Raw genomic sequence first — 6000 nt, forward strand, 5'->3', positions numbered from 1 at the left:
TTTACTCTGACAATGAGTGAATACTATCCCATTTTATAAAGGTACAATAATCTGATTATTTTGAAAATGTAAATTCTTTCTATTATTATGTCCTTTAAAACATCTCAATTAATGTCTTTATAACTGAATTTTTTCATAAATTTCTAAAAGATATATTTATATATGTACGTGTGCCATTTTCTTTCTATAAGAATATTCAAATATATAAGAATATTTTAACTGCATATTTAAATTTTCTTCCCCAGATATTGGTCAATTTATGAATCATTTAAAGTTTACAGGACAGAAATGAAGAGACAGTAGAATAAGAAGGGATCAGGAAAAACCTTTTTTTATGATTTTCTAAATGAAAGAATGCTTGAAGGTTAAATGTGTTGATTTAATAAATAGAAAATAGTTAATAAAGCAGGATTTTAAAAGGGTAACTACTGAGATAATGTCTCTATGAGCAAGTATGGATGGTTTCTAGGAAACTAGTAGAGAATCTGACCTTTGATAGAAATCCAGACAGTCCATCCATATTAATCAGGAGAGGCAAATATGTGAGCAGAGATCAGATATGTGTTCAGATGTAGCTGTGATAGTTTTCGGAATTGGTCTTCTTGTTTATTATACTTTATCAGAGAACTTGGAAGTGTATATAGTAACTGGAGATAAGGTTGGTGGAAATAGTGGTGAAAATTTAAGAAGAGACAAACACAAATGAATATTATAGAGAAGGGGAGAGTGGCAGACCATGGACTACTATAGGATTAATAGAAATATTAAGAGCTTACTTCATATTCTTGGTCAGTAATTTAGTTGGAGACACACTCCATGTTTGTTTTCAATGACATTTAGCTATTGCCAATGAGAGTAGGAGGGTTTTATTTTTGAGGTTGTTGTGATTTTTCTTCCTAAATGAATAAAATGAAATGGCAGAAGGCAATGAAATTTGGGATAAAAATGATCAGTAATTGAATTACACTGTGTAAGCACATAGATGTGAGACAATGAAGCTAGTAAGAGACTGGAAAAACTGATAGTATCAGTGGACTATGAATCTGATGAAGCAGGAAACATAGAAATCAGGATACTAGACAAGAGAGTTCAGAAAAGTCATTGTTGGGGGTTTGAATCTTTTCTTCAAATTGAGACACTGTAAGTGCTGCAGTTAGTGGTATCCAATATCATTTATAGAATGTCCAGAGATTCTTCACTAAGAAAAATGTTGAAGATTGATATAAGTTTGCATTTCTGTAGACAGACCTCCTTTCTATAGATTACTCACTTAAAATAACTCTCAGACTACTTATTGCATTTTATAAAACTAATAGTCTTTTGGGTTGGATGTTGTGAATTGAATCATCATCCCTTTCTTTTCATCACAACTTCTCATCTGACCCTCAACAATTACACTACTGTAGCTCTTGTTAATTATTTTGTGTGGTTTCCATAAATATGTATACCTAAGATGGTATGTAAAATTATTCATGTCCCTAGAGAAATCAAGGCTTTGCTCTAATCCCAACAAGTAATTTTCAGTAATGGATTTAGAGAAAAACTATCCTGGACTTGCACTCTTCTCTATCACACACACACACACACACACACACACATGCACACTCACACAATATAATAATATAATATTCTTACTGTCTATATACACATAATGTGACAACTGTGTATATATGTATACATAAAAGGTATATATAATATAGGTTATATATACTTTCCCTCACTGAAGGAGAGAAGGCTTATGTTAGGGAGTAGATAAAAATGCAAGAAGAATAAATAAAATCATGTTTTTTGTGAAATACTAGATATTGACATTATTTTTGCCTTCCCTATGCCCTCTTTGTCTTACTCCTTCTCTCCATCAGCCACTACCTTTAACCATGTAGTGGTTTTCAGCTTTATATCATGAATTATTTAAAACAATTCATGAGAAATGTTTTTAACTTCTTACAACAACTTAATGAAGAATTTTATTCTGTCAGTATGGAGTGTATTTGTTTCAGTAAAAAAAACTTCAATAATAAATTGGACAGGAAAATGTAAGGATGGAGAAAGAAAGAAAGAAAGAAAGAAAAGGAGGAAGAATGCAAGGGAGAGGTGAGGGAGGAAGGGAGGAGGGAAAGAGAAAGGGATGAGGGGAGGGCCCTAACTTAAAAACTTAGGAAATTCTGCATATCTAGCTTTACACAAGGATAAAATTATTTCTCTTATCAGCATTTTAATAACAGATGCTATCTGAAAAGTAGCAAAGAAATCACCATTTGGTACTGTCTCATTAACAGAATAACAGTAAGGATAAAGTCAAAACATGCCATTATCTGAGCAAAATAATTTTAAATTCTGAAATTTGGGAGCTGTTGTACAGTTGTCAACACTACAATGAGTTTGTTGATATTTGATGTTTATTTTGATTATTTTATTTCAATGTAGCAAAATAATCTGGGAGGAAGAAAAACACTTATGAAGTACATACTTATGAAAGATTAATTTAAAACATTTTTAGGCACCCTGGGTGTGGTAACTCACACTTTTAATGCTAAATACTTGGGAGAAGAAGGTAGGAGGATCAAAGCTTGAGGATAAAAAATGCCTGGTAAGAACTTAAGTCAAAGAAGAAATTGAGAATAGTGGAATATAACTATAATCCCAGCTATATGGAAAGCAGAAGTAAGAGAACCCTTGTCAGAGGACAGCCTGGCACTAAGCACAAGATTTTATTTGAAAAATAATTAAAATGAAAGGGACTAGATTTGTAGTTGGAGTTATACAGTGCTTGCACAGCAAATTGAAGGCCCAAATTTATCTTAGAGGTAAGATATCAAAAAACTCACTTTAGAGAGACCAAGAAGCAGGACAACTGACAGACTCTGGGAATTCAACCTGCATGATTTCAGACAAATGTTGAGGATCTTTGTGGTAGCAAGAGTCAGATAACTGTGCTTTTTCTGCCAACTAATCAATATATAAGGGGCACATAATATTCAATTATCAACCCTTAAATTAGTTTTTTATAGAACATAACAGGGGGATGCTGGGACAGGCAGCCATTGATCCATTGGCTGGGATACCCCTTTCTTTCCTTCTTCCTTTTTTTTTCTTCTTTGCTTTCCTTTTTCTTTTTCTTTTATTTCTTTCCCATCTTGACTGATAAAGCAAAAACACAGTGCAGAGAACTGCAGAAAGAGATCTGCAAGCATCTGGGGTGACCTGGACCCACCACAATATGCACAGACATAGAACCTCTGACATTTATCAGCCTGTGCTGCCCTGGAGCTGACCCATTTCCACACAGGTGAGTCTTCAACCAGCCAGGGCAGCAGAACTAAGCCATCACAGCATAGAAATTAAGTCAAGAGAAAGATTACAGGTGATTAAAACTCCCAAGTAGCAAATCAATAACATAGGAGCATGTCATAAAATAGAAACATGGGGAGTAGAAGGCAGGGGAATTCAACCCCTCAAAAGACCAACAATCCAACACAGGATTCAGTGGAAAAGGAAGAAAATGAACACCTATCTGTTGCTCCCAGCAGAATGATGGTAAGTATATCTAATGAGCTCAACAAGGTTTGTGAAGAGATGTTCAAAGCAGATCTGAAAAAGGATATCATAGAAATACTCATGGGTGTACTTCAACAGAAGTTTAAAGAGAACATACAAAAACAAGTCAAAGACTATTAAGACAACAAAAATGAAAAATTTGAGACGACACAGAAATAGCTAAGTGATCTCAGAGAGGACTTCAACAAACCCAAAATTAAACTAAGAAGATTACAAAAAAGAGATTTATGAAATAAAGAAGACAGCACAAGATATAAAAAGAGGAGTTTAAAAAGATCTGGAAAAACTCAGAAAAAAGAATCAAACAGAAATCATGGAAATAAAAATGTACTTAAATCAAAAAAAAAATAGAGATGAAAGCCACTCCATCAGACAATATCAAGGGGAAGACAAAATTTCGGGGCTCAGAGGGAAAATAGATATTAAAGGAAAAAAACAGAAGAATCCTTAGGCAAAAGACTCAAGAGCTCAAAAAAAATACACAAAACTTCAGCAATTCTATTAAAAGACCAAACCTGCAAATCATGGGCATTGAAGGATAAGAGGTGCAATCCAAAAGTATATGTAATGTATTCAGCAAAATAATAGCAGAAAAATTCCCAAACCTCAAGAAAGAGATGCCCATTCAGGTACAGGAAGCCTCCAGGACACTAGACATGATCACAATAAAACCACTCCATTGCATATTTTAGTTAAACAACTAACACAGAGAACAACAAAAGAATATGAAAAGTGTAAGAGAGAAAAATCAAATAACATAGGAAGTAAATCCATCAAAATAACAGCCAATTTCTCAACAAAACCTCAAAAGCAAGAAGAGCATAGAGTAAGGTATTTTGAGCACTGAGAGAAAACAATTTCAGTCCTAGGATACTCTACTCAGCAAAGCTATCATTCAAAACTTATGGAGGAATAAACATCTTCTATGATATACAGAAACTGAAACAGTATGTGATCATCAAACTACCACTATAGAAGATTCTGAAAAGAATCCTAAACAAAGAATATGAAAACAAACATAATGATGAAAGGATGGGAAATATTAACCCTCAAGGGAAGAGCAGACAAATACTCAGAAACATTTGGTTGTGCACATATAAACCCTTAAACAACAAAAACAATTAAATGGCAGGAATCACCTCATACCTATCAAAATTACCACTTAATGCTAATGGACTCAACTCCCCTATTAAAAGATGCCATTTAGCAAGCTAGATTAAAAGAGCAGATTTGACAATCTGTTGTTTATAAAAAGAACTCACTTTATTGACAAAAACATATACTGTCTTAGTGTGAAAGAGTGGAAGAACATTTACCAAGCAAATGGCCCCTCAAAACAGGCAGGAATAGCAATACTTAGATAAAGTGGACTTCAAACCTAAATTAGAAGAAACAAAGAAGGACACTTCATACTAGTTAAAGGGCCAATACATCAATAGGAAATAACAATTATCAACTTTAGGCATTTAATTTGAGTATACCCAAATTCATTAAGTATACACTAATGGATTTAAAATCACAGATAAACCCAATACAGTCATAGGGGGATATGTTTAATATTCCTCTATTACCAATAGATAGGTTATCTAGACAATAAATCAACAAAGAAGTTCTAGAATTTAATGACACAATAAATATAATGGACCTGCTAGATATCTACAGAGTATTTCATATACATTCTTCTCACTAGCCCCATGGAAGTTTCTCCAAAATGGACCATATCCTTTGGCACAAAGCAAGACTCAACAAATATAAGCAAATTGAAATAACCCCCTGCTTACTGTATGACCATAGTGCAATAAAATTAGAACTTGACAGCAAGATAAGTAACAGAAAATACAAAAACAATTGGAGACTAAATAACACATAGCTCAATGATCAGTGGGTCATAGGAAAACTCAGGGAGGAAATTAAAACATTCCTGGAATTTAACAAAAATGAAACACAACCTAACAGAACTTATAGAACAGAATAAAGATGATCCTAAGAGGAAAGTTTATAGCCATGAATGCACATGTTAAAAAAACAGAAAGATCTCAAATAATCAATCTAATGCTACATCTCAAAATCCTAGAAAAACAAGAAGCTAAATGCAAAACAAGCACAAGGAAACAAATAATAAAAATAAGGGCCAAAATCAATGAGCTAGAGGCCAAAAAATCCATACAAAGAATTCAAATAAAAGAAAAGCTGGTTCTTTGAAAAAATAAAGATGGACAAACCCCTGGCAAAACTAACTAATAAGAGGAGAGAAAAGATGCAAATTAATAAAATCAAAAACTAAAAGGGGAGATAACAACAAACACGAAAGAAATTTAGGGAATCATCGGGGACTACCTTGAAAATTTATATTCAAATAAATTGGATGTCTAGAAGAAATGGTAAATTTCTAGATATATATGGCCATCCAAAATTGAACAATGAGGATACTAATCATCATGC

The sequence above is a fragment of the Castor canadensis genome, chromosome 9, assembly GCF_047511655.1.
Source record: "Castor canadensis chromosome 9, mCasCan1.hap1v2, whole genome shotgun sequence".
Classification (NCBI taxonomy): Eukaryota; Metazoa; Chordata; class Mammalia; order Rodentia; family Castoridae; genus Castor; species Castor canadensis.